This window comes from Seriola dumerili, unplaced genomic scaffold (assembly GCF_002260705.1).
Source record: "Seriola dumerili isolate Sdu_G_001 unplaced genomic scaffold, Sdu_1.0 BDQW01000192.1, whole genome shotgun sequence".
Taxonomy (NCBI): domain Eukaryota; kingdom Metazoa; phylum Chordata; class Actinopteri; order Carangiformes; family Carangidae; genus Seriola; species Seriola dumerili.
Window position 1 is genome coordinate 1001052 of NW_019174447.1, and position 10537 is coordinate 1011588.

Consider the following 10537-nt stretch of genomic DNA (forward strand, 5'->3'; position numbering starts at 1 on the left):
TTTCTGAGCTCTGCTGCTGATGATGATGATGATGATGATGAAGAATCTCAGTGAGAGAGCAGCTGACACTTCTTCAGGTGTAGGAGAGGAAACAGACTGATCAATGTGAATTAAAAATACAACATTTTGTTGTGATTCATCAGAGATGACCACAGAGCATATTTCTGTTTCTGCTGACAATGAGGAGGAAAAACTATTTTTAGAATAATCACACAGTTGGGCTGGGCAATTCATCCAAATGTTATCAACACTGACATGACTTCCTGTCTAATCGTTAGTTGGATCAGTTCATTGAACCATACAGGCTGCAACGCACCTGCGAGTAAAAAAACAAGTCTGACTGTACAGGCATGAGAACAGTTAGCTGTGTAATGGAGGTGGCAGTGATTCATCTAGCAGTGTTAGACCATAATTAACAATGGAGGTTCAGAGGGCAAACTCAGTCTTCAGTCAACACACGACAGAACTAACAGAAATGCTGTGGGAACATAGCAGAGTGATGCAGCACCTGTGGCAGTGCTGAGTGTGGTGAGTGTGAGGCTGCAGTCAGGACAGACAGGTGTGCTGAGCATCAGAGCAGGTCAGACAGAAACTACAATTTGAAAATGAAGGCTGCAGCTCCTCCAGAGCCCATCAGAGATCCAGAGCTGAGTCCAGAGACTGGATTTAACCCTCCACCTCCACCTTCACCTTCACCTCCACCTGGGAGCTGTACATTTATTTATTTGGATCCTCATGAGCCATTACCAAGGTAGCATCTACTCTTCCTGCGCTCCACTCAAGTAAACATGACATCATAATGCAAAACAATGCAAATTAAAAACAAGAAAATAATGACAAAAAACAAACAACAATAAAGATAATAACAGCAATGACAAGTACACGCAAGCTATCTCTAAATAGTCAGGAAACATTTGAAAAAACTCAAAAAACAATAGTAGTACCAATAAAATCAGCATTTACAGTGAGTGAAGACTCCTCTCCTGAGCTTTACCACAGTGTCAGACACAGCAGACTGTTACACAATGTTTCTAACAATAATGTCATCATCCTGTTAATGGACTGAGGTAACAGAAGCTGTAAAGAGTCAGTCAATCGGTTTATATTTCACTGATAAGAGACATAGAACCTTTTCTACTTTGCTTTTCCTGTTACAGCAAACGAACACCTGAATGCATCTTCACTACATATTATTAAATTCTGATCCTTTAATCTTAAGCACAAATTAAGAGGTTCACTGTGAGGATGGAGCATCTTGTGTATTAGGTGTACTTGATAAGATATCATTTCATTAATCATTACAGATCAGGTGATCCCACTCAGCACTGTCACATGATCAACTTAAAGGTCCATACAGTCTAAAGGTAGATGTGCATGTGTAGTTTGACTATAAAGCAGGTCTAGGTTCTATATTAATACTGTGAAAGCATCAAAGCCTCAGTCCACAGAGAAATGCACACAGCCTGTATTCAGAAACTGAGCCTTAAAACCAGCCGTCAGGACTTCTGTGACTTTGTGATGACTTTGAGCCAGTCAGAAGAGAGGCTCAGAGCTTCCTCTCTTCTGATTGGCTCACTGACCTGTTGTTACAAGAGCTCCAGAGAGAAGCCTGAGAGAGGAGATGTAAAACTACACTGAGATGGTTTTTGGTTCTTAAAACCACAAATGTTTCTTCTTATGGATCAACACTTCAAATAAAACACTGGAAAGAGGAAAATATGGGACTTAATAATACATGTTTACTGAGAAGCTGAAATGTACATTAAGCACTATTCCCCTCAAGCAGGACCACAGTGGTCCACTACACATCACTACAGAGTACACATATCTCACAGTACATGGACCTGAGTTACAGATATGTTCATTCAACCATGATCAGATACAAAAATACCAGTAACAACCACTCTGTCCTGGAGAAGCCCGGGAACCCTGGATAACAAGTAAACCTGGACCCCTGGATCCCCTGACCCTGACAGTGCGACTCTGAGCCTGGAGAATTCAGAACTTAACACAGTCCAGAAATGTGGACGTTATCCTAGATTCAGATCCACATCTCTAACATGAGACGTAAACCCTCTCTTTTATCGTTATTTGAGCTTTGACCAGTTTGGTTAATTTTAGAGTTGACTATAAAACTCCTCTGCTTCACAGCACCACTTTGAGCCTCTTATCCAAACCTATCTCTGAGGTCACATGACTCGCTCCAGCTGTAAACAGTCATGTCCTCCTGTGTATTTTACTCATTTTGATTGGTGTGTGTTTATGTGGGATGTAGATAGAGGTTTGCCTGGTTCCTACTTGAAACTGGTCTGGGACAGTTATATCTGTCCCGGCTGACCTGAACTCACATTGATAAAAAGACTGTTGCGTAACCACAGCTGCAGTGTGGTGTCATTGAGCACGGGAGCCGCTGGATTCTGCAGCCTAGAAACCTGATCAACACAATAAAGCTCAGAGACAGGGAGCTGAAGATTGCCTATAGCAGACATTGAACACACCACACATGCAAAAGTAAGGTACACTAGTGAATATGTGGCAGTATGGGGAGTGAAATGGGACAGTGGGACCAATTCATTTCCACTAACCCAGAGTCTTTGAAGCCTGAAGTCAATCGCATATTGTTGGAGCTTTCTGAAATATTGATAGTATTTCATCATTTGTATTAAAAATCCATATTTTCCTCTTTTCCTGTTTTATTTGAAGTGTTGATCCATAAGAAGATATATTTGTGGTTTTAAGAACCAAAAACCATCTCAATGTAGTTTTACATCTCCTCTCTCAGGCTTCTCTCTGGAGCTCTAGTGACCACTGAGCCAATCAGAAGAGAGGAGGCTCTGAGCCTCTCTTCTGATTGGTTGACTGTTTGCTGAGTGATCCAATAAAAATACAGAAGATTTAAACACCAAAACCAAATCCCGCAAGGTAGGATGGTGGGTCCAGGTGGGCGGGGCTTGGGGCGTGACTGAGAGTGGTTACTTGCTGTTTTGTTGTGACATCACAAAGTTCGATTAGTCCTGACAGCTCATTTTAAGGCTCAGTTTCTGTATAAAGGCTGTGTGCATTTCTCTGTGGACTGAACGTAGTGTCTCATCTCCAGTTGCAGAAGCTTCTCATATAATATAATGTTTATTGATGCTTTATTTATCACAGGTACTGCTTCCTTTTCTTCATCACAGTGTCTAACTACCTGCTGTACATTTAAACTTACTCTAGTTCTGCTCCAGCACTCAGAACTCTCTGCTCCTTTTAGTGACTTTCACTAACTCAGCAGTTGTTTACATGCTGTTCAGATCAGCTAGTTACTTTAGCTTAGCAGTTAGCGCTAGCTTCTCCCTCTCTCTTTAGCTCGTGTGTCTGGGACCAAAAGATGAACTTGTTCATCACAGTGTGGTGTTGTTGTAACTTCAGTGTAGAGGATTGTGACGTTTATTACAACTTCAGTGATGACTGCTGTCTTACCTCCCACACACGGCTCTGCTTGTTAACCACAGCTGCTCTAGTCTGTGTCCGTCTGTGTACACAGCAGCCTTCGTGTGATAGGCTGTTACTCCTGAATCAGATAGTGCTGTGGGCTGCATAACAGCCAAAGTAGCGCATTTTTAAATTAATATGAAAAAGTAACGATACCTATAATCGTAAAATGCCAAATTTTACCTGCAATAATCAGCCAGGCAGATAATCGGTCGATCCCTAGTCTGAATGGAGCATCACCTCAATGTGCATCACAAACACCACACACAGTCCCGCATCGAGCCCAGGTGGATCGAGTGCTGCTTCTAAAGTGCCAGGTCAACCTGGGTCTAATGAGCCCAGTGGTCCCTGGCACCAATGGTGCAAGGAACCTATTGTTTTTGGAAAGATTATTATTATTCTGGTGTAATAGTTGATTTTTGAGGGCTTCCCCATGTCCAAAAACTCACAAAAGTTTGCACAAACCTCAAGGCTGTCAAAAATCCAAAATGTCAACAGTTATCGGGCTCGAGCGTGACACATCGGTTCTATAGCACCACCTAATAGCTTTCAGTGTTTTTGAACTAGAGGTTCACGAAAACTCACCAAACTTAGCACATGCATCAGACGTGGCTTAACTTGATCACAGTTATGGGCGTTGTCCATGGGTGTGGCAAAATGGCTCGATTAAAATTTCAACAAACCAGCCCACGAAGTACGTTTCACCTAGATGTATGAAAATTGGCAGGCATGTGTGTCCCATGGAGATTGCTTGCAGCTTTAATCCCTTTTATAACTTTCAGATTCAGCTGATCCATCAGGAGATCAAACTACAACTCAAAATAAACATGAAAGATAAAAAAGCACTGGAAGTAAACCTGACCAGAGCATAACTGAGAGAGGTGTAACTCTATAAAGTCTATGTATTTGTTATGATACAGTCGACACAGTACACGTGTTTTAATGTTGACAGATGTTCCTGACCAGTACAGAATGTTTGAGGTGGAGTTCACAATAACCAATAACGATAATATCAGCCAATATTCACTTTCTTTTCATCACCTGTTCCATAAATATTTATTTTTCATTAGATTCCTTCATATTACCATCTGACCCAGAGATGTGAAAGACGGGACATTCACAGTGGAGAGATGAACCCGTCTCTACTGTGGTGAACAAACACAACAGTGACCTCTGTCTTCTCTGTTCTTCACTTTCTTCTCATTTATCAGCTGACATGTGTGACCTGATATCGGCCAATTAATCAGTCTGGTTTGGCTCATTTCGTCCAGTCACCTGACAGACCTGACCCTGATCCTGAACCTGCTCCTGTAGCGCTGACAGCAGCGGGAGACGTGGTGGGTGGATTCATTGATCTGGGATAATATGAAATGACGTAAGCTGTCTACAGACCTGGAGAATACTGAACCTGCAAAACACCTCCTCACCTCTGACTCGCTGATTATGAAATCCCTTACCTGCTGGTTTCTGTTCTCAAACGTAGGCCCAGAGACCTCCAGGTACCTCCAGAAGACCTTAATTGAGCTGCAGGAGACCCTACAACAACACAAACAATATGTCATCTACTGATGCACAGCAGTTCAATAAATACTCTGAGTTACGGCTGCACTGACTCTTTAGCCCTCTATAAACCTCTCTTATGGAAGGGTAAATGTGCTGGACTCGTTCTGGATCCATGTGGACCACACGGCCCCTCTAGTCTCAGGTCGGACAGACTGATTCAGGAAATAGAGAGCGGGACTGAGGCTCTACCACTTGTTTACACGGATGATGTCTGTCCAGGTGTTTTCCGCGGGTCTGGGGTTCTTCTGAGAAATCTGGTTCCTACTGGATCTGACTGGTTCAGATCACAGATTCTGGATCAATAACGTAATAAGCCGCTAACAACCTCTCTGGTCTTTACTGATACAGTATGTGATGACCAGACTGATGCGTCGCCAGCCGCTCCACAGACATGGACGCTGCTGGCGCATCCCGACTGATCAGCAGCACAGACGCTCACCGACAGACGTCGGTCTGATCCGGGGTCGAGGTCGTCGGTGAGCCGATAGTCGGTGCTTATCGTCTGTCCGTGATGGAGGCTGTGCAGAAACTTACCGATGATCCAGAGACAGCTGCAGGGTCTGCACCAAGCTCCCCGCTCCTCAGGCTGACGGTCGCTCGGCCGCTCAGAGTGTGTGTCTCGCGTCTCCGGTCTCAGCCAGCCAGGCCCGCTATCGACAAGAGGAGGGGCTTCCTCTCCTTCTCTTTTTTAAACAAATCTTTATTTGTATTCCGACACCACACAGACGGTGAAAACAGAGCTTCTCCTGTCACTTCAGGCCTGAGCAGCCTGTGGGTTTACATAGAGAAAACACAGCAGATCAGATAAAAGAGTATTAAATATACATTTACAGCAAACTACAGATGGTGAGTGAATCACAGGTTCATCGCAGATACCTGACAGTGAGTATTAAATATTAATATCTTGATACAATCCTTCCCAAATATCGTGATATTGGATATTATTGAATATCAGCCCGAGCCTGCTGACAGTTTTGCAGGGATCTGACGGGAATTAAAGTGATGAGGACAGGAAGATCATTATTGTATTAGTAGGGCTTATGTTCTTTATGGCTGCAGGTTTACTCAAGAAAAACAATGTCAAAATAAAACACATTAGAGGACAACCACATTAATCCAGGTGAGTATCTGCATCTTTTCTGAACAATAGCTGAACAATAGCTCCTTTTGTTGATTCACTTGTGTTTTTATTTCCATTTCTATTGGCTTTGAAGCATATCCTACAAGCTTTTTATTCTACAGTCTGTCAGTCAGTCAGTCAGTCAGCAGATTGTTTCAGAGTTATGCTGTAAATGTGGAACAATACAACAATAAATTCACATAAAAAAAATGAATGTACTTTTGAATACTTAATCATTCTTAAAATCAACTCCAGTACTTTAACTGAGGTAAAAATCATTTGTAGCCTACGGAGTAATATTTGACCAGGAGGATCTGTACTGTGACTCAAGTAATGAAAATGAAGTTGTGTGCTTAGTTCAACTCTGCATTTCACACAACACAGTATCAAAATAAAACACACATTAGAGTCCAGCCACACTAATCCAGGTACATGTGTCTCTGTTTCAGCCTCTGTCCGGTCAAAAAAGCTTCAGCTGAAAACAGCAGCTGGTGTTGCCCGTGGGGAATTTTTGACCTATTTTAATTAATTAATTATTTCATTTATTATTTCTATGTTATTATTTTTTATTATTATTTTTCCATCTCATTTTCCATTAATGTTTTTAATTTTACATCACTGTTTTTAACATGTTTTTATGTTCATTTGATATCTTTTCATGTGACGCACTTGGGGCATGTCATTTCTTTGTTGTAAAGCACTTTGTGCTACATTTATTGTATGAAAGGTGCTAAACAAATAAAGTTTATTATTATTAATTATTATTATCATTATTGCTATTTTTGTTATTATTACTGTTACTATTATTATTATTATTATTACTATTGTTATTGTTATCATTATTGTTATGTCCCTGAGGATTCTGTGTGTCAGTAAGGAAGACTCTCACTTTCTCTGATGGTTCATTTTAATGTCAGTGTATCTGAACACAGTCACCTGACTGATGGTGGTTTTGTCAGAAATTAAATTAAAAAAAAAACTGATTTGATCATCAGCAGCAGTTTGGGGATAACATGTAGTTCATCCTGCTCAGGGCCTGATAACAGGGAAACAGGCTCTGCAGAGCTCAGCTGTCTGTCTGTCTGTCTGTCTGTCTGTCTGTCTGTCTGTCTGTCTGTCTGTCTGTCTGTCTGTCTGTCTGTCTGTCTGTCTGTCTGTCTGTCTGTCTGTCTGTCTCTGAGCTGTGGTCAGAGCTCTCTACTTAAACCACCTCGCAACATCTCAACAGACAATTTACAAACCATGACATTTATTACACATCATAAAAACCCATCAGAACCACAGAGAGACACTTTATTAGGCTATCGTTGCCTCCAATAGGCTGACAGATAATAGACAAATTAAGATTAAACTGACTACAGTGTGAAACATTTGGGTTTCTACATCAGTAACAGATCACTGTGTGAGGCTGTTTCCTACATCGATTCTGAAATCTTGTTTTTGTGGCTGACATTCAGCAGAAACCTCCATAAAGCTCATTACAGCCTTTAGTCTTCGTATGAATCATTTCTTTATCATTTTTATTTGCTGTCTTATGATTGTGTCTTTGACTCTGTGCCAGCACCTGTTGAAATGTCAGTAGCTGAGGAAAGTGAAAACATGCTGCAGGTGTTTGAAGCGTATTTCCCTGGAACTGAGTAGGAATGTCTTACAGTTCAGTCCTGATCTCATCAGACCAGAGAATCTGGTTTCTCTCAGTCTCAGAGTCCTTTAGCTGCTTCTTTACAAACTGTCACTGAGGAGAGGTTTCATCTGGACTCTCTGCCATGAAGCCCAGATCAGTGGAGAGCTGCAGTGATGGTTGTTCTTCTGGAAGTTTCTCCGTCTCCACACAGGAGCTCTGGAGCTCAGAGAGACCATCAGGTTCTTGGTCTCCTCTCTTCTCCCTGACGTCTCAGTTAGTCCAGGTCCAGCTCTAGAGGAGTCCTGTTGGTTCCAGACTTCTTCATGTCAGAATGATGAAGACCGCTGTTCTTCTCAGGAACCAATGCAGCATTTTCCTCTTCTCTTCTTCACCTACCTCACTTCCTTTCCTTTCCTCATCCTTACCACCCCTCGTTTTCCTGATTGAGTTCACCTGGGCACTACAAGGACTTCACTCCGATTCATTTGTTCTGTTTCACCTTTGCATGGAGCGGCAGATTCCGGTAAGAAGAGTTTGTTACTCTTTATTTCTTATACCTTGTCCATGTTAGTCTCTGAGAACTTTATTTATCATTATTTCTTTAAAAAGTACATACAGGACTATTTGTTTTATTGTCTTAGTTTAATCTTTAATCTCCGACCCATGTGTGTTTTTAAAAATACAATTATTTTGAGATTTGAGAATAAACCTTTGTCGGAGGATTGATGTTTCATGGCCTTTTCCTTTCCATGCATCCTACTGAATTAAACTACGACCATGCATTTTCAGTGCATCAGCAATGAAGTTGTGAAGGTAAAATTTTAGATGCAGAATTACTAGATTCCACCAACATTTTCCCCCTGGTAAACCTGGCATTGAAGGCAATCCCATTGAAGTTTGAGTTGAATAAACCTTTGTTGGCATCTTCTACTCTTTAGATTACCAGACCCAGAGGGGCATTATAAAACCGACCACAGACACTGTTCTGAAGTGATACTCGTATCCTCTCTGTCGCACTGAGAATAAGAAATTATTAGTGATATGATAAATATGATCAACAGGTTTCAAAAAAAGGGCACATTATTCACACGTACTATCTCTGCACTCGTTCTATTACAAAACATAAAAAGCCACAAACGTTGGTGTTTTGAATGCGTGATACTGTCATGGCACCACCAGATGGCAGCATCAGATAATTAATGGCAGACGGACCGGAGACCACAGAAGTGGTAGTATTACTGCCACTGTACAAATAACAATCTGGTGGCACCAATTTTAAGTCAGAGTTGAGAAATCTAAAAAAAAAGTAGGTTTTGCATATTTGTTTTTAGACAAAATCCATGAAGCCAATTAATGCAGCTCAATATATGTACCACAGTGCAATTCATTCCCAGAGGCTCAGTGACCCGAGGCCAACGAGAGACGCTGAGACAGAGCACACTGCCAGGATGTGATCCAGCCTCGGATCACAAGGACTTTTTATTCTCTGTCGGCTCCAAAATCTCTCCTGATTAATCATTTTTTCAACAGTGATTAGATGTCAGACTTTAATTTGAGTTACTTTCCACTAAATACACCAGTGCAACTCAGGATAACATGATTTATACTATGTATCTTGGAATGGTAAAATTGTAATTGAATTATTTTAACATTGACTTATCAACATTTGTTATGCTGCAACAGTGAACACTTTTATAGCAAGAAAACAGAAGGTACCGTTACACCGCTACAGGTTCTCTCAGGATGAACTCACAAAAGGGTTTTGGAATTGAATGTTTTTTGTCTGTATTATTCTGAGTAGCCCTCTAATTAATTTTATTATTACATGATCATTAATATATTAATCATTAGATGTGTAATTTCATCTATCTTCATGCCATCTATCCCTCAGGAAGCCTCTGGCGTCTTTCCATTGGAGGTCTTCCAACTGGTAGTAGACCCAGAACACACACTGTGTCTTTATGCATTTCATATAATTGGTCAAGTATGTACATATGGGGCACTGGAGGTAAAAATTCAGTTGAATTTTTATAGCTGATATAGCAATATGTTAATATTTGGCTTTTATAATTAGCTTTTCCAATTTTTATATAAAATTTTTCTCATTTGAGACAAATTCATGTAAAACATGTTAAATGTCATTGTCAACAATGTGTATATGTAAAAAATAAATGTTAAATTTAAATATTAAAGCTCCCATATAGTATATAGGTAGATGTCCATGTGTTCTTTGATTATAAAGCAGGGCTCTATTCCAGAGAGCAGGTTAAACAAACTCTGACTTTAACCCTGAAGTCTGACTTGATGAACTCTGAGATGGGAAACTCTGAAGTTTTCAGTTCCAGAACAGCTGATCTCGACAAGTCAGTCGAGTGGAGAACTCTGAGTATGTTCACTCTGAGTTAACTGCGTGCATGAGGAATATGAAAATCCATCAATGGAGCTCAGATTTAATGATTCACCGTGGCAACAGGTAGAGCAGAGCCTCCATTTTAATCTGGTGGAGCCAGAAAGATTCATATGTGACACGAAAGCATGTTTATCTTTTGATAAAACAGCAAAGAGTGAAAAGAGTCTGAGCTGGAGAAAAGAGTCAATTAGTTCAAACTATAACATTTTATTCAGCGTCGTCCACGAGACCACGTTATTTATCAGTTTTATTTCCCTAACCGATGGAACCTGCTGTTTGGTAGGTTAAATGTTTAAATATATTTATTCAGATGTAACCTGAGGCGGACCAAGTTCTGTTGCAGCGGATG

At 40.8% G+C, this 10537-nt stretch overlaps 1 protein-coding gene across 1 annotated transcript in view; it reads right to left on the reverse strand.

Moving 5' to 3' along the window:
• The window catches only part of abat (4-aminobutyrate aminotransferase), a 42196-nt gene extending 36521 nt beyond the window's left edge, over positions 1 to 5675 (reverse strand). Inside the window, exons 1-2 of the mRNA XM_022753693.1 lie at positions 5569 to 5675; positions 4929 to 5007 (exon numbers count right to left, since the gene is read on the reverse strand). The gene's annotated coding sequence lies outside the window, so the exon portion shown is untranslated. The remainder of the gene's footprint in view (positions 1 to 4928; positions 5008 to 5568) is intronic.
• Positions 5676 to 10537: the final 4862 nt, after the last annotated feature.